The following is a 25,688-nucleotide window of genomic DNA, read 5'->3' on the forward strand; positions in this document are numbered from 1 at the left end:
TCCGGAAATAGACAAATGGCCAGTAAGTACATGAAAATGTGCTCAACATCATTAATCTTCAGGGAGATGAAATAAAATCACAAGAAGAACCCATTTCACCACATGAGGCCGTGGAGCTGGCTAGACTCAGAATGGCAGACACTAGGAAGGGCTTGCAAAAAAGGGGTGGCTCCCCTGTGGTTGGGATGAAAAGTTGGTGAAGCCACTTCAAAAGACAATTTCACCTCCTCAGAATGTTAAACATAGAGTTACCACATGACCCAGGAACTCTGCCCTAAGTACATTCCCGAGAAAATGTAAAGTTTTTATCAAGTCAATCCTGTAGGCAAGCTTTTATGGACAGAATTCTTTTTTTTTAATATTTAATCTAATTTGATTTTTTATAGTTCTGATTTTATTTATTTTTATTTAAAATAAAAACAAGCCTGATTCACATGTCAATCTCAGCTCCTTCTCTCTCCCCTCCTCCTCTGCCCCGACCAATCCTCCCAAACCCCCAACCCATCTCCCCTCTGCTCCCCAGGAAGGGTAAGGCCCTCCATGGGGGAATCTCCAAAGACTGTCATATCATCGGGGGCAGGGCCTAGGCCCTCCCCCACGTGTCCAGGCTGAAAAAGCATCCCTCCACATGGAATGGGTTCCCAAAGACCATTAGTATGCCAGGGATAAATACTGATCTACTAACGGAGGCCCCATTGATTACCGAGGCCTCCTCACTGAACACTCACGTTCAGGGGGTCTGGGTCAGTCTTGGGAAGAATTCTTAATGACAACTGCAAAACAGAGATATCCAAGATTTGTACTGTTCTATGTATGGATTAATAATAATAATAAATAATAAACCACCCACAACAACAACAACAAAAAACCGTTGCATTCACAGAGTGGATTATTCATCTAAAGCGCCAAGCTACATTACAACATGCATGGATGTCAACAACACTGTGCTAAGTGAAGAAGCCAATCACAGACAGCCATATGTTGGACTGGTCTATGCACGTGGAATGTGCAGATGAGGTAAGTCCGTAGAGTCAGAATGTAGATGCATGCTCTCAGGGTATTTGGAGAACCAGAACAGGAAATGATTGCTTACGGGCAAAGGGAATGCTGATAAATGTTTTGAGGTCTGTGGCAGTAGTCACCCAGCTCATTTCATTCTATACATTGAAACCAATTTTCAATTGGATATAAATTGCAAAGCAATGTATGCTATGAAAATTAACTTATTCTTACAAAAAGAACCTCTTTTATTTGGATGAAATTATTTTTAAAAAATAAGCAGTGTCCTCATGAGTATGGGAGTACTGAAGAGCAGACAGCAGTCTGCTCCCTCCTGCTGCTCATCCCTAGCTGCCGGGCTCTCTGTCCTTCGGGCTTCCACATGATAGCAACTTTCTTCTGCTTTCAGATTTAGAACTTTCAACACAGCCAAACCTGTGAGAATTCTTTCCCCTGCCTGCTTTGTTTGTTTGTTAGACTGATTTTGGTTTTGTAGCATACACCTATTATTGTGCAAAATGATAGTTTTCAGTTCTCATATGTAATATCGCCTACACTGTTCATATGCATCTCCTCCCTTGGTCTTTATTGTCCCTCTCCCTCTCTTTCCCTCTCCTCTTCCCAAATAGGCACTATTTTGACTGGAATTTAGAATGTCTTCCATATTCTACTGGTTTGAACGCTTTGCTCTCCACTTAGCAAAGCTGTTTGGGGAGGCTTGGAACCCTTAGGACTTACAGCTTTGCTGGAGGAAGCAGGTCATAAGGTGTGGAACTTTGAAGATTATAGCACAGCTTCTGGTTTTCTGTGCCTACTGCTTCCTGGTTCTTGCCCTGCAAACAGTCTCAGCAAAATGCTCCTGCTGCCCAAGCCCATACTCCCTCCTCTGATAAGCTGGAGTCCCTAAGACCATGACCCAAGCAAATCTCCCCTTCCATAAGTTGTTTCTGTCTGGTTCCTCTCTTGTGTCTGAATAAAACTCCACTGTGTTCCCATCCCACACACTCCCTTTTCATTTGTCAGTGAATGGACATCTAAATTGATTCCATGGTTTGAATATTTTCAGGAGAGTTCCAACTGCACAGGTGCCTGTGTTGCATGCTGACTTAAACTGCTTCAGGTGCACACACGCAGGAGTATAGCTACATCAAATGGTATTCTGCTTCCGTGTTTTGAGAAATGTCTATACTGATTTCCATAGTGGCTGTACTAAATCACACCCCCACCAGCAATGCATAAAGGATCCTTTCCCCGTATTCTCACCAGCCTTTATTGGGTTTTGCTTTCTTGGTAATAGCCATTCTCACTGTTATCAGTGTAACACCAATTTGTATTTAACACTATGGTAAAGACACTGAAAGTTCTAGGCTTTCATTTACCATTCATGAGCTTCTTGATTGAAAATCATCTGTTTGCTTCATTTGACTCTTTGTTGATTGGATTATTTATAGTCTGAGTATTAAGTATTTTGAGTTCTTTATAAATTCTATCTGGTAATTCCCTGTAAGATACAATGCTGTCAAAATTTGTAGATGATCTCTTTGCTCGTTGGTGGTTTTTCTTGCTGTGCAGAAGAAGCTGTTCAGTTATATGAAATGCTATTTACCAATTCTTACTATTATTTCCTAGAAGACTAGAATCCTTTAAGAATAGTCTTTTCTATGCCTATGCAAGGGCTTCCCCTGTGTTATTATAGGGCAGTGTCAGGTTTTCCATGAAGGTATTCAATCCCTTTTAAACTGATTTTGTAAAGGGTGAAACACAGGAATCTAGTTTCATTCCTCTACTTGGGGATGTCTAGTTTCGTCAGAACCATTTGTCGAAGAGGTTGTCTTTCCTCTAAAATATTTTCAGGGACCTTTTGTGGAAAGTTAGATAGGTGTAGCTACAAATATGCAAAGCCACAGAGAAACCCTGTCTCAAAAAAAACAAAAGAAAAAGAAAAAGAAGAATAATTTCTGGGTCTTTGACTTTGTTCTGCAAGCAAGTGTGCCGGCTTTCTTCTTGTACCATGCCTTTCTTATTACTATGGCTCTGTGGGATAATTTGAAATCAAATGTTCTGGTACTCTCATCTTTGTTCTGTTTGGTTTGGGATTGCTTGAAACAAATTCTTATTTGTTGACTCTGCTATCTTGTTAGCAACACACTGTCACCTCAGGCAGCTAAGTTTGAGGCCAAAGAATCCACAACTAATGCCCACTGTATTTCATGGTCCTGGCAGGTAGCACATAGTAGACATTCAGTCCATATCAGGTGGTCTCTACAGACAGATAGGGAACAACCAAAACTGGGACTGAAGGGAACTGATTTGTTCTTTCATAGAAAAGCCAAGCAAGGACATTAATGGAGGGTCAGGCCTCACCCCTAGTCCTGACATTAAAGGTACAATAGCCACACACACAGATGTACATGAGCACAGCCTCCCTAGCTTTGTCCTCAGTCAGAACACACCTGTGAGCTGCCTGGAACTAAACATGTGCTTTGGTCAGTTAGCACAATCACATTAGTGGCAAAAGCCCTTTCTTCATGAAGGGCAGGGATGACACCTTTTGGTGAGACTTCTTTCTATCCCTTCCATTTTGATGTTGATCAGGGAGCTGCCACCTGCCTTGTCCTTAATCAGATCTTCATTTTCCAACTAGTCAGAGCAGATACCTCAGTAAATGTCTTACTTCTCCCTGCTCTCTGTCCATTCTGGACCCAAGAATCTGCCCCTACTAACAGTGACATGCCTCATACATATTAACTTACTGACTCTTCCTCACCATCCTGTGCACAGTTTAAAAAATGAAGACAGAGATTATTGAATTCACTCAAGGTCATGCTGCTAATAAATGCCAAGACATTTCAGATGTCAAGTCCAATAGACTGAGTTTTAACCTGATGCTTTTTATCATTACATACCATTGCCCGTACCTGTAGTGCATTCTCCCATAATATGCTGCGCTCGTGTATGCTGGTTTTGTTATTCTACTCCACTTGAGAGGCAATGAGGCTGAGGATCTAGTTCCTGACCTCATGAAGCTTATTTTTGAAATCAACAAATACACACAGCCTACAGTCCAGATGCAATGAGGGACCTGTACCGTCTCCTATATAAGCAGGAGACTTCCATTGCTAGCACTCAGGGACATGGAAAAGACAGGATTTTTTTAGTCTGGAGGCAGAGATTTGTCTATGAGTTTGGCAAGAGATAAAGTGGGTGTAGCAGAATAATATCCGTTCCACCTATGTTTCTTCATGAAGCTCAACCCAAGACCAGTGTGCTGGTTAGGCTCGCTCGTTCTTTCTTTCTTTCTTTCTTTCTTTCTTTCTTTCTTTCTTTCTTCCTTCCTTCCTTTCCTCCCTCCCCCCCCCTCGACACAACTTGAGTCATCTGGAAAAAGGAAACTTTAGTTAAGAATTGCCTCCATCAGGTTACCTGTGGGCAACTCTTGGGAGGCTTTTCTTAATTAATGATTTTAATGTGGACTGTGCTACTCCAGGGCAGGTGGTCTTAGGCTATATAAGAAAGACAATGGATGAGCAGGCCATGGAGAGTAAACAGCACTTCCTATGGTCTCTACTTCAGTCCTCACCTCCACATTCCTGCCTTGAGTCCCTGCCCTGACTTCCCTTGATGATGGACTACAAGTTGTAAGCTGACACAACCATTTCTCCCCCAATCTGCTTTTGGGAAGAATGTTTCATCACAGCAATAGGAAGTAAACTAAAACATCCTGTACCTCTGATTCCATACTCTTCATTCTATAGTCCACCTTAAAGACTTAGATAATGTTTAAAATTTTCTTCCTTTGACCAGCAACCTTACAGGACAGGGACTGCTTTCTTTCATATTTAGGGGGCAGGGACTGCTTTCTTTCATATTTAGTCTACCTACATCCGTGTTTCTAAATTTCACCCTCTCAGACACCTAATCAGCAAGTACTCTTGCTGCAGTATGTTGATTTTACTAACTCATAAACAGCCCACCATAGCTTGGTACCCCCTTTTTGATGAAGTCAAGGATAAGCCAAAGTTGTAGCTGTCTTCCTGCAACTGTTAGAGCATAAAGCCATCTGTTCAGTGGGCTGGTTTTACCTTATTTTCTTACTTTAAGTTCCCCCACCCTTGATAGATATATTAATGACATATCTGACCTTGATACCTAACATGTCAGTAGAAAAATGAAGAAAGGTACTTATAAATTGACTGCTTTGCAAGGCAGGTGTCCCAAGGGAATATAGCTTTTACCTTCCTCAAGAAATAATGCTTGCCTAGAAGAACCCATAGCAAAGTGTAAGGGTGCAGACTGGAGGAAGAAGATGGAGACGGCACCAGGTCAATCTGCTCTGCATAGGAATGGAAGAGGATTCTGGAGTTTGTCTGACAGGTTGAAGATGGAATTAGCTTCAATAGCACTGGGGTGGAGGTGCTTTCTTAGGAGAGAGAAATCAACCTAACCAAAGTAGCACACTGAAGCTTGGGCAATAATGGCCAAGCAGAAACGTCCCAGTTCCAGTGGCAGGGGTGGCTGAGAAGGCTTTGGTGCTGGGATGTTTGTTAGCTCCTTTTAAAGGTGTTTACTGGGCTGGCACGTTACAATTCAAACTCAACAATCCTGCAGTAAAATCCTACCCCTCACAGTAACCTTGGACCACGACTGATCAACTGAGGAAAGAGGCATTGTCCTGCAAAGACAGAAGCAGACACATCTACAACTGGAAGGAGGTGCCAGGAGACAAAAGCCAGATGAACATCAGGGGAGACCAATGAGAGGCGGTGATTTGAAAGACCTTCCCTTTGCTTTAAACATAATAGGAAAGTGAGAAATTTGAAAGAGTAAATCAGAAAGGCTAGGACTTACCACAACATAGATGAGGTTTCCAGAGGGTACTCCCAGTGGATATATATCCCCCCAAAACCACCCTACATTCTTCAGCAACATGTAAAATAGGAGAGAAAACACAACACCCTCCTCCCTGCTATGGAATTCATTTTTACTCTAATGGCTCTCTACACCGCCGGAGATCAAACTACCCCCTGTGAGCAGGAATCTTAAACACTCTATCCTTCATCACTTTTCTTATTTCTGTTATAGCAAACCTTCTTTGACACATGTTCTTTATTTTTAGTTGACATGGACATATTACGTGCATGCTTCTGGGATAGAGTGTGGCATTTTAATACAGTTAGGATAATTGGTATACCAATTGCCACAAACACATATCATTTCTTTGCCTTATTAGTTATGTTGCGTTATTAGCCTTATTAACAACCACAGTTATTCTATCAGACTATAGAGAACACTATACAGCCATCCATCCTGGCTGCCTGCACATCAGAGCCCATTCAGAATACTTTCTTCACTCCCTCCTTTACATCCTTTCCATGTTCTGAAAAAAAAAACCTCTTTTTCTTGGAGATCAATTTTGAGCTCTACATACAAACAAAAAAGTTTGTTAATTTTATTTTAATTAACTTAGTGTTGTCAAGTTGTTTCCATGTTGCTGCAGATGAAGGGCTTTCACTGTCAGTAGATGAAAAATATTCCACTGTGTATGAGCATGATGTCTTAGTTTATTCACCCACCATGTGCAGGTAGGTCTATTCAGCATCTCGGCTGTTGTAAACAATGCCTTAATAGACAATTTGGTTCGGTTCTTAGAACGAGGTCTTCAAGAACAACAGCAGTATCTCTGGAGGCAGATTAATAGAGCCTCAGGCACACTGAGCCTGGGGGAGTTGCTCAGTGGTGTCCATCTCAATAGCTCTCCAAGTGATGTAGGCATATCACAGAGAACAGCAGCATCTTGTCACAGTAGGACTAGGTGGTGTTGGGTTTTTGTTTCTGTTTCTTCAGCTCGATACAACCCAACAGCTTCTCCTCTTATTTTCATAGCAGAAAAATATTAGGCAGGCCTGTAATCCTAGCTATCCGAGATATTTAGACAGGAAGCTAATGAGTTCAGGGACTTTGGGGACCGGAGAGTTCTGGGCTATCCTGTTCTACTTAGTGAGGTCCTGTATCAAAATGAAAAATGAAGAGTGCTGGACATAGACTTTCAAGCAGAGTATGTACCTAGCATGCTCCGGACCTGAGAAGATATGCAATTTTTTTAACGACCTTCAAGGACTCCTTCTGCTCTCTGGCCTTACTCTCTGTGTTCCTGCACTCTCTTTGTCTCTTACTTCCCATAATACTGGCCTCTTTGGTGTTTGTAAAATGTGCAAGGCTTGCCTCTACCACCAAACCTTTATTAGAAGCCACTTCCTCTGCCGGGGACACCCCTTCAAGTCACTTCATTTCTATAGCCTTCCTGGATCCCACTACTTGCACCCAGGCTCACCTTCATCAGGTTGAGTCTATTCTCATTTATTTTTCTCTACATGTCTGTATATAATATCATATATGTGCTAAAACCTTAAATATTACGCTGTCTGACTCACCCTCCTCAAATGGATATTCAGCTAGAGTAAGGATTCTGTTTGCCCATGGTGTCCACTGATGCAGTATTTGCACACACTATGATGCATAGTCAATAAATACTTGTCAAGTATGTGAAGTCAACACTTCTTTGATGTCCTTTTTGGCTTGTGAACTGGCATATTCCCTGAACTAGAGCTCAAAATGAGATAACTTGTGCTGCATTTACGAACCATCAGAGTCCTCCTTCCTCTTCCAACACACAGTTTAAGCCCCAAGCCCTCTTGTTTCCTTGTCCAGCTGTAATTTCTAGGCATTTCCTCTGTCTTGCAAAGTATTAGCCTCTCCCTGCCTGCTCTCTCCACCCCCGGGCTGTGCTGTTCAGGCAGCCTCCATCTGTCCCTCATCTGAGTTCCAACAACACAGTATGCAGCTGAGATCTATAATTTATTAGTGCCCTTCTGCTGGTTTTTTCTTTCTTTCTTTCTGGTCATTAATGGTGCACAGGTCTAGTCAGCACCATCAGAAGGGCTGCGGGTGTTTGAAAGTCTTCAAATTTGATGTAATCTGAACCCAGCACTAGGCTAAGACAGGAAAAACTCAGGGACTGTCTTGGTGACTTTAAACTGTGACCTGGACTCTCTTCACTCCTTATTTGCATATCCCCGCATGTGCAGTAAAGCCAGTTTGTTCGTAGAGGAAGCATGTATAAGGGTTGATGTGAGGGCCACTGGAGTGGGCCAGACAGCACGAATGAGCTGTCTTCTGAAACCTCAGTAGGCAATATATGTTTTTAATAATCATCTGGTAATTAGCAGCTGTGATTCAAAGCCTTTCGCTTGGAAAAGAAATAATAATTCTACTTCCTGGTGCCAGGAGCCAGATGGGCAGCCAAAGACAGAAGCCTCCAGCTATGTACCAGATAAGTAGAGACGGTGAGTTCCACAGGCTCCCTCATCACCCTGCAGCTGGCACAACATCTGGACAGGAGAACAAAACCGTGGCCCAGATACCTGCCACATACACACAACGTGTCCACTTAGCACCTAATTACTGTATTTGTTTATAACCAATGATAATATCCCAGGATTATTTTCAAGGGACTTTGGAAAAGATGTACTGCCTTATAAATAATGTCAAATTGGGAAATGCTTTTGAAATGTCACATGACCATGAATTCTTTATTTGGGTTCCAAGTAATTGCTTTAGCCCTCAGGCCTTCTTGCATCCTGCTACCATCGGACAACTTCCTCCCACTTCTCCTACTAAGCTTGGCTCCCTCAGGGTCAACCAAGAGCAAACCTTTTTTCAAGAACCAGGTGTCTTTAGCAGATATACTAAATATACTCAACACTCCACCCCATCACACATACACTTCTTTGCTGAAGATATTAAAAGAAGGCAAATCATATAAAGGATGAGGGGGAAAGTAAGTCAATTTAGATGTATTTTTATTTCTCTAAAAAGTCCAGCGGTTAGTCTCTTAGAGGTTTGAAACACGACGGTGTAAATTTGTTTGCTTCATTAATATGGATGACATAGAGTCAGGCCTTTGTATGGAGAAGAAAGAAAAAGAAGGAAAAGCAGAAAGAATGGAGAAGGCAATAAACAACAGAAAGGGGGCTCAAGGTGTCTCTGAAATCTACCAGTATCAGCCCTGCTTTTATTGTCTGTATGTTTAGCATACACCAAGAAGGCTGAATTCTGCTCCGGCAGCTGCACCATCCCCATCCCTGTGAGCAGAGGATCAGTAGTAACTGGTCTTTGGCTCTGCACTTTCCTCTTCATTGCCAGGAACAATAGCAAAGCTGCAGTTCCTGTTCCAACCCTGCACTGAAGAGCTAAATATGTTGATGGTTGCCATGGCAAACAAGCTTAAAACACCACTGGATAGTGTGTATGGTAGAAGATAATGCTTCATAAGCTTCAGTGTTGAGATTCTGAAGACAGGATTTTCCTAATGCTATTGTGCAATGGGGAGAAGCAGTACAATGAGGGTCAGTAGGACTGGATCTTAGTCTCAGATTGGCCACTAAAAAGCCCCATGACCTACAGAGCAAGACCCTTAACCTCTCTGAAAAATAAGAACTGGACAAAGTGTTGGGATTCTAAGAAAGTAATAATAGAAATCATTGTCTAAGAGTTAGTATCGGATCCCTCCCCTCCATTAGCCAAATATGAGACATTAGATATTTCATTTAACCTTTCTGGGTCACCACTTCCTCACTGTGAAAATTAGAGATTACAGACAGATATTATATATCTTATGCTAATGTGATATCAATGATAGAAGAGCCAGAATTTCAGATAAGAACATCATGAGAGAGACAGAACAGCTTAGTTGGCCTTGGACTGTCATCATGTTTCTCTATCATGTTTTATAGTGATCAACTAGGATCTTGAAATGGGAACATTTCTATAATAAATTAACACACAGTTCCAATTATTACTGTACTCTAAGAATGACCTTGAATTTTGCTGTATAGATATAAGTCTGTGTGAAGGGAATCACACCTAAGTTCTCTTTGTAGTAGCTGCTTTGTACTCCTAATAGTTCATTCTTACTCAGTGTTTTTTTTTTACTTCAGGAGAAATAGTGACCTTGAAACACAGGAGACCCCCTATTTAAATGCAATGAGTTGGATTGTATTTATAGAATCTTGAAGAACAATATTCAAGTGCATATTGATTTTGAAACAGTCACAATCAGATGAATAAAAAAATAAGGAGAATAATTGTGATAGTATGAGTGTCTGCTATAGTTCATGGGCACTATATTCCAGGTATTGTGCTTGGTACTTTATAAGCATTATTTATTTAATCTTTTCAACAGCCCAAAGACATAAGGAGTGTGTTTCTTAATGTATATATTGAAAGTTAGAATAAGCTTTAGAGAAATCATGTGACTCAAACAACATCATCTGGTTTAGCGGAGCTGCATCTCAAGTGCTAGCAATATTAACTCCCAAGTCAGTACTCATAGATATTAGGCATATTTGATATTTATTAAATAGATATAATATTTGGCAATATATTAAGTCTATAACAAGCAGTTTCACATTTTGAATTCACAAAAAAAATAACCTGATGAAGAATGTTTTGTTTTTACCTCCCAGTCACAGAAGAGAAAATCTATCTCTAAAAGTCTAGGCAGCTTGCAGACCTTCTGGATAAGTCATAAATTGGTTCTATGTTATCTTGATGCAAAGGGCACTATACTAAGGGGAAAACTTAGAGGAGTGACATAGTGTCACAATATGTTGAGAAGAGAAATCCTATATTTTCTGACTTCAAATTTAGGTTGAACATTATTAATCTGGAAATCTGAAAAGCTCTTTAATTTACTAATATCATATTTATGTCCATCACATTCGTGTTACTGTAGCTACTACCCAAGTTAATAATTTATAGAGGGTAAAATCTATGCTACTTTACAGATCTTGAGTTTTCAGTTCATAATCAGTTGTCTTGGTTGATTTGTACCTGGGACAAGGCATAATATCACAGTAGGAACTTGTGGCAGACCAAACACTGTACTTATGTTTCAGGAAGTAAAAAAGAGAATAGGAAAAGAAGGTTGGAGTCTCATAGCCTACTTAAAGCACTGCCCCAGAGACCTAAAGTCTTCTCAATAGATCTCACCTCCTTAAGTTTCTACCATGTACCAATAGCATAACACAGGGGCCAAAAACCTTTGAATATGGGCCTTTGGGGTGGGGGTGGAGGATTAAAAAACCAAGCAGTACTCAGATAGTTTTGTAATTGGAATCATTTGGGATTTTGTATTTCTAAGCTGAAGATGACCAACAGAGAAAGTCCATGCAAATGTTCCTAAATATGAATATGCTTAAAATGGTAAACCTTTATACTCTAAACATTTTTAAATTACGTACTCCATCTATAGCAATACTGCACCAATTAATGCAGTTACTTTGGGGTCGCTAATACAGAATTAGGAAGGAGATATTATAGAGGGTAGTAAGCTAATGCATATTTAGGAGGAAGCTATGATAGAAGGTAGCAAAATGCCATGAGGGTGCTATACTTACTTAATCCTCATAAAAGGCCTATAAGGCAAGCACTTACTAGTGAGGCAACTGAGGGAAAGTGAAATTAAGTAACTTATACACAATCTTGTGGACTTTGTCTAGAATGGAAAATGCACTTGGATAGAATAGTTTACACTTTGCAACATCAACCATGACCATGTATGACACAAGGAAGAAATATAGTTCACTAACCTAATAGTCAACATGACACAAAACTGTATTGAGTTGCAGAGTGGGGTCATGGAAGAAGTCAGTCTTAGATGTCAGGAAAAGCTGTGTTTGAACCTTTCATGGCTACTATAACTACATTTGTTGAAATAAGAGTCTAGTTTGATTATTTTCTCCCAACTTCTACAAAACCCATACTGCTTATCTGCAGACTAACAAATGAATGACTATTCAAGGTGAAGTCAGTTTGCCAGACGTTTGATTCCAAACAATAAGAGCTTGTGTTTTTATAAAAAGGCCAACTTAAATATTGAATACATATAGACTTGTACAAATGTTAGTTATCCTCCAGAGCTATAATCAAGAACCCTGAGATTTCCACATTTTGGGCACAGGACATGGAGAAATCAAGTTGGTATTGACAAGAAATCTTAATCTAACTTTAACTGTACCATAAGGTGCTATGCAGACTACCTAGAGGAAAATTGATAGTCTTATCCAGCTGTGACCCCTATGGTGTCTATAGGTGCAATAGTGATGCAAATGTTTCGGGGAGCAGCAAACTGCTTTCTGGATTTACATACCAGTCCACAGGAGCATATTCATGTCTGCTAATGTAAATCTAGTCATAACCCATGGTTGAGGAGTTCATAGGCCCCAGGGGTAAACCTACTACTATAGCTAAATGGGAATAGTATTGTACTGCTCTCTACATGTGTCATGTATATTTCTACATCCATAGATTAGTACAGCTCTTAGACCTCATCAGGAAAGTTGCTTTGTGCAGTGGGTGGTGAGTAATGCCGAAACTTAACACTGGCCAGGATGCAGACAGTAAGTGTCTTTGGAGTGCTCAGCCACAAAAGGAATACCTATATCACACCCCTTTTCCCTAAGGCCAAAAACCATTGTGGAAGAGGGAGAGGGAAAAGTGTAAGGACCAGACATGGGAGAGGACCAGAGTAAAACAATGTACTCTAGAACCCTGTAATCATAAACTCACAGAAGCTGTGGGTGCCTGAACACAATTCTGGTGCAATCTCAAGCCAATAAATATTTCATCATAGAAGAGGTAGGGCCCATGAGCCTGTACCCCTAGTTCAGAAGCTAATGACAGTGAGGGTTTCTAGGAAAGGGAGAGTCAGTTTTCTTTGCGGGTTTGGCCTCTGGTTGGGGACCATACTCAAGTGAATGGTTTCATATACATGAGTATATAGGCAATACTATTGAACTTTATGGGTTATAACTAAATGAAAAGAAAAGATAAAGAGGAGACAAAGTTTGAAGGGAATAGGAAGTTGAGGGTAATCTGGGAGGAGCTAAGCAGAGGAACAGGATGAATTTGGTCAATATACATTGTATGCATGCGTATGATCTCCAAGAATTAACAAAAAAGTTATGTTTCTACAAGTTCCTGGGGTTTAAAGACAAACACATGCCAACAAGGTGCATGCCAACTTTCATTTAATGTAATCTCAAAATTACGGGGAAGTCGTGACACACACGCTCATCATGAAAATTAAAATAGGTAACTTCCATCAGGAACCTAGCACATTCTCTGGCAGAGTGGAAGCACACAACGTTAACTTCTCAGCAGCCTAGAAATGAATCAACTGAAGCAACAGTATCTATAGTCTGTCATTCAATTTTTCTGGGCAATGGGGCTTCTTTGCTCTAAGGAAGTACCCCCTAACACATAGTGGGGTGGATTTCCTCCCACATAGGTTTTTAAAGCAGTTTATAGTAAAAATGTGTGCATGGCGAGCATGAACCTGCTGTGAGAACACACCTAGTAGCAAAGGAAGTCCGCCATCTGCGCACAGCCAGACCAAAGCAATTTCCAATTATCTTCAACTTGCACCCTTGTGAGTTCCGCCTAAAGTTGAAGCTGTTGTTACTTTTCCACTCAGATCCTGGAGCGTGAATTTCCCAGTGGATATAATGTGTGATGATTTGGCTTCTCAACCCCCATTAGCATTGATAGAACACAACAGGACACTTAAAATAAACAGGGTCCCCTTGGCCTCCATAAATGCTTCCACACTTAGCAAATAAGCAGCATGGTTAGCTCAGAATCACAGGATTGAATGGCTTGTTGGCAAGTTCCTATAGTACCCAGAAGGCCATGCAGAAACCCATAATTTCTGTAACTTGGCCCTCCAGAGGTATTGCACCTTCAGCCGTATGAAACCTGTGAGGAGACATTTCCTGCTTCTCTCTCTTTTCCTTCCATGGTTTCATCCAAGAGCCCTCTGCTGTGGTTACTGGGAGTGCTGTCTACATTCCTCTGACTGAATATCCTTTGACATAACCAGAACAGCAAAACAGCTTCCCTTGGACAAAGATTTCACATATGATTCCACTGGTCAAGAGCAAATGATGGACTTGTGTTTCTGCCCAAAACAAAGGAGTAGAGAGGAAACTGGGCTATATTTCTGCCTCAAACATATATAGAATCACAAATGAGATAATGCTTTCAGGACAGGACCAATCTGAAATATAATATTCCCTGAAAAAAAATGAACAGCAAACTACATGAGCCCTAGACCTGTCCCAACTAACTTTTTAGAGCAAGTGTCTAAACCTACCTACTTCAGGGAGGAGTACATCAGGCCCAGCCTGGGGAAACCCAAAAATGAATGGCTGGAAATGGAGAAAGAGAGAGAGAGAGAGAGAGAGAGAGAGAGAGAGAGAGAGAGGTAGTAATTAGAGTTGTCAGAATAGAACTCCAGAAATATGAGTAATCCCCAGAGTCCTGACCAGCATGTGTGTGATGAAACATCCGGAAGCTGGGAAAGAAACATGACAGAAGAGGGACCAGTTCCCAGCATTTGTACACAGCCAGCAGCATGCCGCTTCTGAACAGGCAAATCGGAAACTCTAATAATTCATGAGATACTGAACAGGGCCCTTGTGGGTATCTTTGTCATCAGTGAGTCCTGACACTGAATATTGTTCTGATCTTACCTAATAGATCCTAGAAAGCGAGCTCTCAAAGCAATTGAATTTGTAAGTAAAACCCTTCCACAAGAAAACATGAGGGCTCGATTGGCTTCATTGTAAATTCTACTCAATACTTAAGGAAGAAAAACAATCAATTATACAGAAATTCCTTGGAAAATAGGAAAGGAAGGAAAACTTCCAAATTTATTCTATAATGCCAACATTGCCTTGACAAAATCTGGAAAAATGACAAATAAATAAATAAATAAATAAAATTATAGAGCACTATTCCTCATGAACACAGATGTTAATATTCCAAACATAATTTTAATAAACTGAATAAAACAGTGTACAAAAAAGATACAAAAAGGTCATGTAAATTTTAACTCAGAAACACAAGTTTAGTTGAACACTAAAAAAACTAATCACTATGATACACACTATTAACCAACTAAATGAGAAAAGCCTACAATATCTCAAAAGAGAAAGAAGAAACCATCTCATAAACTCTAAAATCTATTTTTGAGTTAAAAGCAACACGACAACACAGAACTCTCAGCAAATTAGACATAACTGATGAAGCATCTGTGAAAACCCCAGAGCTATCAACTCAAAGAGAAGAGTCTGAAAGTCTTCCATGTAAACTCCAAGACAAAACAAGGGCATACATTAAACATCTTATATTCATATCATTCTGGAAGTCCTAACTAATGCAATAAGTGAAGACAAAACCATAAATAGATTACATTATTACTATTATAGACTATCTGTTGAAATACATGTTTTTAAAAAATAACCCATAGAGGACCCGTGTGAAAGTGTCTTCTAGACATGACGGAGCCCATAGTACTCACGAACTTACAGCAGTTATAACTGCTGGCATAAAACCTGTATAATATTAAGCCAGTAACAATCTAGCAGAGATGGGTAGATAGCAACTACACCCTAGCTGAGGACCACTGGCAGTTTATGGCTACTTGGAAAGGAAGAGTGTTATGGCCTCTTGTAGGATGTCCATGTTCCAGTGAACAGACCATTTGTCTATACATATGCAGGCAGCATTAACTCAACTCAGTGGATTACAAAGAAAATAAAAATAAATCATATGAATTTGGGTGGGTCATGGAAGGGTATGAAGAAGTTGGGATTTGGTCAAGATACACTGTATACACAGTTGAAAATCTCAAAGAATATGTAACCATGATAAAATTTAAGAAAGCTTTTAAAACTAATTATACCACAATAGCATTATACACTAAAGAATGTACCCAAAAATAAATTGTGATACTTCATAAAATCAAAGAACAATTAGAAATTGAAAGGAATAAAGAAAAAGAAATACCTTTAAGAAAGGCTATTGCTATTACTCTTGGACCTTACTGGAAAGCCTCCTCTGAAGACTAGCTATCATGGTTCCAAATGAACCATGTAAGTTTGAAAAGGAAGAAAGAAACCAATAGTCCTACCCGGATATGATACCTATGAAACATGATCTGAATGGCATGATAACCCTAAGTTCAATAATGACACATATACCAGAGATATATAATTGGATTTAAATTCCACTCAACAAGAGAGAAATCCTGCATGAACTAGAAACCTATTCATAGAAAACCACACTGATAAAATTCAGAGTTGTTTGAACTCTTTCTTTCCAATCTGTAGCCCCTTGATCTCCTATGATAGTTTACATAAGTGACCCAAAAAACTCTACCAGGGAACTCCTGCAGCTGATAAATACTTTCAGCAAAGTGGCAGGATTCAAGATCAACTCAAGAAAATCAATAGCCCTACTGTATACAAACTATGAAAGGGCTGAGAAAGAGATCAAAGAAACATCGCCCTTTACAATAGCCACAAACAACACAAAATACCTTGGGGTAACGCTAACAAAACAAGTGAAAGACCTGTATAGCAAGAAATTTGAGTCTTTAAAGAAAGAAATTAAAGAAGACACAGAAGGTGGAAAGATCTCCCATGCTCTTGGATAGGTAAGATCAACACAGTAAAATGACAGTCTTACAGAAAGCAATATACAGATTTAATGCAATCCCCATTAAAATCCCAGCACAATTCTTCACAGACCTTGAAAGAACAATAATCAACTTTGTATGGAAAAACAAAGGACCAAGGATAGCCAAAACAACCTTATTCAACAATACAACATCTAGAGGCATCACCATCCCTGACTTCAAGCACTATTATAGAGCTGTAGTCCTGAAAACAGCTTGGTATTGGCACAAAAATAGATAGGTAGACCAATGGAATCAAATTGAACACCATGATATAACCCATACATGTATGAACAACTGATCTTCGACAAAGAAACTAAAAATATACAATGGAAAAAAGAAAGCATCTTCAACAAATGGTGCTGGCATAACAGGATATTGGCATGTAGAAGAATACGGATAGATCCATGTCTATCACCATGCACAAAACTTAAGCCCAAATGGATCAAAGACCACAACATAAATCCAGCCACACTGAACCTGTTAGAAGAGAAATTGGCAGGCACCCTTGAATGAATTGGAACAGGAAATCGCTTCCTGAAAATAACTCCAGTAGCACAGACACAAAGATTCACAATTAGTAAATGGGACCTCCTGAAAATGAGAAGCTTCTGTAAGGCAAAGGGCACAGTCAACAAGACAAAAAGGCAACCCACAAATTGGGACAAGATATTCACTAACCCCACATCTGACAGAGGGCTGATCTCCAAAACTTACAAAGAAATCAAGAAGCAAGTCTCAAAACACCAAAGGATCCAATCAAAAAATGGGGTACAGAACTAAATAGAGAATTCTCAGTAGAGGAGACTAAAATGGCTGGGAGACACTTGAGAAAGTGCTCAACATCCCTAGCCATTCTGGAAATGCAAATCAAAACAACTCTAAGATACCATCTCACTCCTGTCAGAATGGCTAAAATCAAAAACTCCAAGGACAGTTTATGCTGGAGAGGATGTGGAGAAAGGGGAACACTCCTACACTGCTGGTGGGAGTGCCGACTTGTACAGCCACTTTGGAAATCAGTATGGAGATTCCTCAGGAAAATGGTAATCAGTCTACCACAAGACCCATCAATTCCACTCTTAGGCATATACCCAAAAGATGCACATTCATACAACAAGGATGCCTGTTCCACTATGTTCATAAGAGCATTATTTGTAATAGCCAGAACATGGAAGCAACCTAGATGCCCCTCAACTGAAGAGTAGACAGAGAAGATGTGGTACATTTACACAATGGAGTACTACTCAGCGGAACAAAACAATGGAACCTTGAAATTTGCAGGCAAATGGGTGGCACTAGAAGAAACCATACTGAGTGAGGTAACCCAGTCACAAAAAGAGAAACAAGGTATGTACTCACCCATTTATGGATTTTAGACATGAATCAGGGGAGAGCCAGCATACAAACCCACTGCCAGAGAGTCTAGGAAACAGAACCTTCATCCAGAGACTAATGAAAGCAGAGGCAGGTATCCACAGACAAACACTGAACTGAATTCCTGGAATCCAGTGTCAGAAAGAGAGAACTGATGGGCAAAGGAGTTAAGACTGGGCTGGTTTTACCTACAGAAACAGTTGACCTGCACAAGGGCAAACTCTTGGACTCCAGATTGAAGGCTGTGTGGAAAGCATGGGACTGACCCAGACCCCCCTGAATGTGGGTATCAGTGAGTAGGCCTAGGTAATCTATGGGGCATTGGATAGTATTTATCCCTGGCGTACAAATAGACTTTGAGGGCCCATGCCACAATATGGGAGGCTCTCTCAGCCAGGACTCCTGGATGAAATGACAGTTACTGGAGATCCACCATGGAGGGCCTCACCCTCCCTGGGGATCAGTGTGGAGATTGGGTGGGGGACTGAGGAAACTGGTGGGAGGGTGGGGGAGGAGGCGAGGGAGAGGGAACTGGGATCGATATGTGAAACAAGATTGTTACTAACCTAAATAAAATAAAAATAAAAACAAAAAAGGAAAAAAACATTAACCAAAATAAATAATAGAAAAATGCAGAGTTGTGAAACCTGTGCCCGACTGACACATCTTCAACACAACAGTTGCACAAGGATCATTGCAGTAAAGTGAGTGGGAAGGTTGAAAAAAGCCAGAGAAACAGGAAGTTTATCATGTGCTTGTTGCAATTTTAAAAACCCTGCGGAGAGAAGTCATGTCATACAACAGAACTCACATCGAAGGTTTATTGGAAGAGAAGAGAGAAGGGACAGAAAGGGGGTAGAGAGAGGGGCAGAGACGGGACCCTGTGGATAAGAACGGTGAAAAAGAAAGAGAGAGGGGGGAGGAGAGAGACAGAGAGAGAAAGATGAGAGGTGGGCAGGGCCCTTTTAAAGGTGAATGTGCACAGGAGGTGCTCTTAGTGACTGCAGCTGAGGGTGAATCCTGTCAGAAGCCCAAGGGCAGACCAGTACAGATGCCTGAATACTAACGGTAATTGTGTCTCTTGGAAATAACAGAGAAACTATACACTTTAAGTCTCATCAACATGGTTGCTGAAAACCTGAGTAAGAGTGATTGCAATAGACATGCTACCATAGAATGCGGGAAGCTCCAGAGGCCTACAGGAATTCTGAGAACAGGAGCAATAGTCTTCCCCAGGGAAGAGCACACTAATTGGTTATCCAGTACCAAATGGTGGGCCTGTCAACCCTGAAAACATCCAAGAAACATTATGTAACCTAAGTAGACTGTATTTATATATTTAGGAACACACATGTGTGTAACAACAATTAAAGTAAAAGAGGCCATTAATTTGAAAGACAGCAGGGATGGGGGAGAGAACATGGGAGGGAGAGGAGAGAGGGAGGGGGGAAGAAAAGTATGTAATTATATTTTAATATAAAAATAATATATACATAACTTTTAAAAGTACTGCAGATTTAAATAGTTAGAGCTAAATACAACAAAGATTATCTGGAGTCTTACATTAGACATGACAAAATAATACTGAGAGATATTAAAGAAGATCTAAATAAACAGAGACACTAATATAATCAGTCATGAGACTTGATAGTGTTATAATGTCATTTCCTTCAAATTAATCCTTGAATTCAATAGAATCTAAGTACAAATACCAGTAGATTTCTTAAGTAGAAATTGACAAGTTGATTTTAAAATCCACATGGAAATGCAAAAGGCTGAGAATAATTTTTTAAAAACTTTTAAAAACAAATTGCAGACCTAGCACTATCTAGCCTGAAGACTTAAAGCTGCGGTAATCAATAGTGGAAACACTAATTTAAAAATATCAATGGAACAAAATGGAATCCAGCAATTAACCCTCACTTACAAGGACACTTGATTTCTTACAGAGGTCGTAAAGCAATTCAGTGGAGAAAATATAGACTGTTGTATAACTACTACTAGAACAATGGGATATCCATGTTAAAAAACAAGACTGGCAGTCCATCTTTGTAGCATACAGAACAATCTATTTAAAATAGATCAAAGACTTAAACATGAAACTTTCCAGGAAAAGTGGGAGAAAACATTTGTGACCTTAGATGAGTCAATTATTTCTTAGTTATGACATAAACAAAGTACAGTCTACACAGAATAACTTACAAGTTTGACTTCAACTAAATTAAAACTATTTGTTCTCTAAAGGCCTCTGTTAGACAAATAACAATGTAAGTCACAGGTTGGAAAATATTTGAGATCATGCTTATGGCAAAGAACTTTGAATATGCTAAAAGTTTTCAGACAACTATCTTGGGTCTACTCAAAGGCTCTTCTCATCAGTAGCTTCAAATGGCTCTGCCACAGTCTCTTTCATCATGGGACATTCTATCATTAGGACATTTTCAGGCAAAATGCCAGGATATCCTGGAATTTGGGGAAGGACTACTGTTATTCAAAGAGTAGGAATGCCTATGTTCAGTGAAATTATCATGATGGTGTGATATAGAATTATAGAAACTTTGTCTCTCTGGCTATTGGCTATCTCGAAGCCAACCCAGTCACATTTCTGAAACAATGGAAAGAGACTAGGAATACAAATATACAAGAAACGGTAACCATATATCTAGTTAGAGAATGTTTCAAATCTCAGAAGATAATTTGGACTTTGAATGGTGTTGTGACCCTTCAAAAGCATAGAGACATTTGAAGTTAAACTTGGATGTGGTTTGCATTATTATATGATCATGAGGTAGACAAGGGGTAAACTATTATGGTTTGAAAGTGATGTGGTATAATATCAAGTTGCCAAGGGCTGAACTTATGAAGATTAATTTTATTATTTGAATTAAGAAATGCTTAGAGTCCTTGGGTGTATCTGTGAGAGTGCTTGTAGAGAGACCTAAAAGAGTGCTTATTTTTAATACATCTATCTCCCTCATCAATAAACAGGTCACCAAGAATTTGCCCCAAAAAGCATAGGAGATAAAGGACATTGTAGAGTAAATGGACTTAGATGTCTATAAAACATTTGACCATACATTCTTCTCAGCAGCCCATTGAATTTTATCTAAAATAGACTAAATTTAGAACACAACTGAGACTATTTTATACTTGTGCCCAAGTTGTCAACTATGTGCTCTTTAGTAAGTAGCAGCATTGTGTTTGGGGAGGCACTATGAAAGTTGAGGGCATGCATTTTTGCATGATTATTTTTGTTACTATAATTAATTGAATTTCTCCATCCCTTTCTTCATTCTAAATCTTCCAACTTTCAATACCTCTCCTCTTTCTCCTTCAAATTCATAGCCTCTTTCTTCCTTGCTATTGCATGCATATAAGTATTTGTATATGCATATATATTTCTAAATATAACCTGTTGAATCCCATGTAATGTTTTTTGTTTGTATATATCCAGAGTTGACTTTTAGCACTAGAAAGTTGAGTGATGTCCTCTTCCCTGTGAAGGACTATTTCTCCCAATCTTAGCTTTCCCAGTTGCCTATAATTATTTATGTAGAGCCATGGCTACACAGGCATTTTCCTGGCCAATTTGGCATGTCTGTTAGTATCATCCTTGTTCAGTTCATGTTTAGGTAGTCGTGTTGATTAGATCTTGCAGGAAGCTTATTCTGTTACAAGGAGCAAAAATCTCCCAGGTAACTTCCTGACCCTCTGGCTATTAAGATCTTTCCACCTCCTTTTCCACAATGTTCCTGAGCCTTTGGTGTAGAAGTGTTTTGTAGATATATTCATTGGGACCACTTTCCACAACTCTGCATTTTGATTGGTTGGGGTTTTCTGTAATAGTCTCCATCTGATACAAACAGTAGTTTCCTTAGTGAGGGGTGAAGACTACATTTATCTCTGAGTATAAAGATAAAGTTTGTGACCATACAGAAGGCAAGGTCTGTGTTGATGTCTGTGGCTCCTCATACCATCAAAAGCCATGCCAATACCAGAAATCTGGACCCCTGCCTGGAGCCATGTTGGCATCTGAGGACTACAGCTATCCTAAGGGCTATCCTGACCAAGTGGCCTGAATTGCCATCTGGGGTCATGGTGACATAACAGACAGCCTACTGCCGAGGGCTATGTCTGAGTCTGTGGTCTTGTCACAGTCAATTTCTGTGTTGATACCCATAGCCCATGGTACCACCAATGGCCACATGAATGCCCAGGGTCTATGGTGTCTTAGAGCCTTGCTACTACCGGGGCCATACTGACTTGAATGACCTGTGCTGCCATCAGGGCCATGGTGATGTATAAGACCAAGCTGCTGCCAAGGGCCATGTCTGGGTCTGTGCTCCTGCTGCAGCCTGGGTCTGTGTTGATGTGTATGGCCTGTGTTGCCACAGAGGGTCATAGGAACCATGAGCATTGAAATTTGAGGACCTCCTGGACCTGGGATAGCTGGTCCTGCATCTGGAGATCTGGCCCTTCCCCTCATGGGCATTCTAGAACTAGTCCCAATGGCATGGGCCTAGAAGAGCTGGCTCGACCTCTCACCAGAAATGATGGTCCCAGTGGCCCAGACTAACCAGTTCAGGTACCACCCAGATCCAGATCCTGGGCTTTGAGTTGACCCACACTAACATCTACCCTATCTATGTATGACCTGCTGGAGCATGTGAAGGGACTGGTCCTGTGGAATGATAGCCACAGGATCTTCATGACCTGGCAACAGCACGATGTCCAAGAGGAGTTTTGGTGAAGGTCCAGTGATGATGGTGTGCCAGAAGGCTTGAACCAGACCAATGACTGATTGCAATGAGCATTTCGCAGGTGGGACCAGTTGGGGAAAAAAAGGTATACTGCATGACACAATGCAACACCCAATGCCACAAGAATGAATGAAGAGCTGTTGGAAAGATGGAGAAGAAAGATGGACTTTGTTTTATCTTGTTTTGTTTTTAATTAATTTGGGGGGTTGTTTTGGGGGGGATACTGTAGGGGTGAGGAGTAGAAATGCAGGGACTGGGAGGTGAGTGGAACTGGAGTGCATGATGTGAAATGATCAAATAATCAATAAAGAATTATGTTATAAAAGGGACAAATATCTATAGGTTATTGTTAGGGATTATGCCCTTTAGTAAATTAGTGGTTGTAGATTCTCCTCCAACAACCACAACTTCTCTAAACTGCATAGTGAGCTAAGTTTCCAGTACCAGGTATGTTATCACTCTTGTTGTGTAATTCAACTCTTTTTTTGTCTTTTTTTTATTTTTAAATTTAAATTAGAAACAAGGTTTCTTCACATGTCAATCCCAGCTCCCTCTCCCTCTTCCTTCCCTCCTCCCACAATCTCCCACCAACCCTCCCATCTTCCCCTCCCCCAATCCCCACGCCTTTCCCCAGGGAGGGTGAGGCCCTCCATTGGGGTGTCCATAGTCTGTCATTTCATCCAGGGCAGGGCTTAGGCTCTCCTCCAAGAGTCCAGGCTGAGATAGAATCTCTCATTGTGGGATGTGCACCCAAAGTCCATTTGTATGCCAGGGATAAATAGTGATCTACTACCCAAGGCCCCATAGATTGCCCAGGCCTCCTCACTGACATCCACATTCAGGGGGCCTGGATCAGTCCCATGCTGGATCCCCAGCCATCAGTCTGGGGTTCAAGAGCTCCCCCTTGTTCAGGTTAGCTGTTTCTGTGGTTTAAACAAGCCCAGTCTTGACCCCTATGCTCATCAGTCATAATTCAACTCTTAATAAATTCAAGAAAATTAAAATATCTATATTATTCTACATAATAAATAAGGAATAAATCTATAAATTAAAAAGAGGAACTACAGGAAGCATATGAACTCATAGACACTGAACAACACACTATTAAATGCTGAAGAAATCAGAAAATGAAAGTGAATATACAATATACCAGATCTTTGTGAGATCTAATGAAAGTGGTTTTAGTTGATAACTATTAATCTCTAACTTAAAAAAAAATGAAGACGCCTCAAATAAATAATGTAATGATTCATCTTAAGGTCTTAGAAAACAAGAACAAGCCAAAAACCCAAATCAGTAGAATGAAAGAAACGATAATGATTAGAAGAAAAATTAATAAAATGGAAACAAAAGAGCATTGCAGAGGATTGATTAAACTAAGCATGGCTTCTTTGAAAGGATAAACAAGACTGACAAATTCTTAGGCAATAAGAAAGAGCAGACCCTAATTAAAATTTGAGATGAAAAGAGAGATGTTACAACAGCTATCAGTAACATTTGGAGGATCAGTGGAGCATGCTTTGAAACCCTAATTTCCAGCAAATAGCCATTTTAGAAGAAATAGGTAACTTTCTAGTAGCATACAACCTATCAAAATTAAGTAACATCTCTTTCCAGCGGTGACGACCTCCATACGAGAACATGCCTCTCTCAAAGGAACTCCTTCATCCCTCTCCAGAAGAGGAAAAGAAGAAACACACCAAAAAAAGCCTGGTGCAGAGCTGCAATTCCTACTTTATGGATGTGAAATGCCCAGGATGCTATAAAATCGCCTCGGTCTTTAGCCATGCACAAACGATCCACTGTCTTCTGTCAGCCTACAGACAGAAAAGTATGGCTGACAGAAGGATGCTCCTTCAGGAGGAAGCAGCCCTGAAAAGCACCTGATTCGAGATGAGTAGGAAACATCCCAATAAACACATTTTGGATTAAAAAAATTAAATAGCATTGATGTTATAAACAGTGTAAGAACATCTGTAATAAGCAATGGTAAGGAGGTAGTGAAGAGTCTCTCAACTGAAACCAAAGCTGAGAGGGATTCACTGCAAGATTCTACAAGGTCTTGGGGTTGGGTAGGGGGTGGTGAGGAGAGCTAACACCAATGCTGCTCAAACTACTCCGTAAGAGAGAAAAGGAAGACAGGTCACCTGAAGTAGGTAGATAATACCTTGATACCAAAACCAGGCAAGGGTACAACAATTTCAAAAAAATTATAAGTCACTCTGCCTGATGATCAGGGATATAAAATTTCCTAAAACACATGTAAACTGAATTTAACAACAAATTTAAAAGATCATTCATCATGAACAAGATAGCTTCATTCTGGGATGCTAGGATTACTCAAGACAAAGAAATCAATCTATGTAAACATACCATAAAGATTCCCTCAAGGACAGGAATCATTTAGCATCTCATTGATACAGAAAAAGTTTTAGACAGATTCAACATCCCTTCATGAAATGTTTTGAAACAAAGATGAATAGAAGAAACTTTCCTAAAAACAATAAAGGCTACATGTTACAATCTATAGCATCGATAGCCAACATTATATATACTACATGAGGAAAAACTCAATTTATACAAAAATTACTATCAAGACAAGGATATCTACAGTCTCCACTCTTATTCACTATAGTCTTTCAAAAGAAATAAAAGGGATGAAAATAGAAAGAAAACAAATAAAATTAACTCTATTTCTAGATGATATGATACTAATGATTGAACCAGAAAAATATTTTTCTTATTTAAAAATATTTATTTTAATTTTTGAGTGCATAGATGAGTACATGAATGTGTACTGAGCATGTATATTATTCCATGGAGGTCAGAAGTCATCACATGAGTGCTGGGAACCAAACCCAGGACCTCTGAAAGATCAACAAGTGCTGTTTACTGCTGAGACATCTTTCTAGCCCCTGGGTTTTTCTTTGATAATTATAAATAAGTATCAAAATATTTATGACAAAATTTTA

The 25,688-nt window shown here is 40.0% G+C and overlaps 1 protein-coding gene and 1 pseudogene across 1 annotated transcript in view; one reads left to right on the forward strand and one right to left on the reverse strand.

The window, feature by feature from the left end:
- Ntm (neurotrimin) overlaps window positions 1–25,688 on the reverse strand; it is a 969,232-nt gene that overhangs the window by 612,598 nt on the left and 330,946 nt on the right. The window lies entirely within an intron of this gene.
- Window positions 24,145–24,913, forward strand: LOC121133509 (annotated as a pseudogene).

The sequence above is a fragment of the Mesocricetus auratus genome, unplaced genomic scaffold, assembly GCF_017639785.1.
Source record: "Mesocricetus auratus isolate SY011 unplaced genomic scaffold, BCM_Maur_2.0 Super-Scaffold_100022, whole genome shotgun sequence".
Taxonomy (NCBI): Eukaryota; Metazoa; Chordata; class Mammalia; order Rodentia; family Cricetidae; genus Mesocricetus; species Mesocricetus auratus.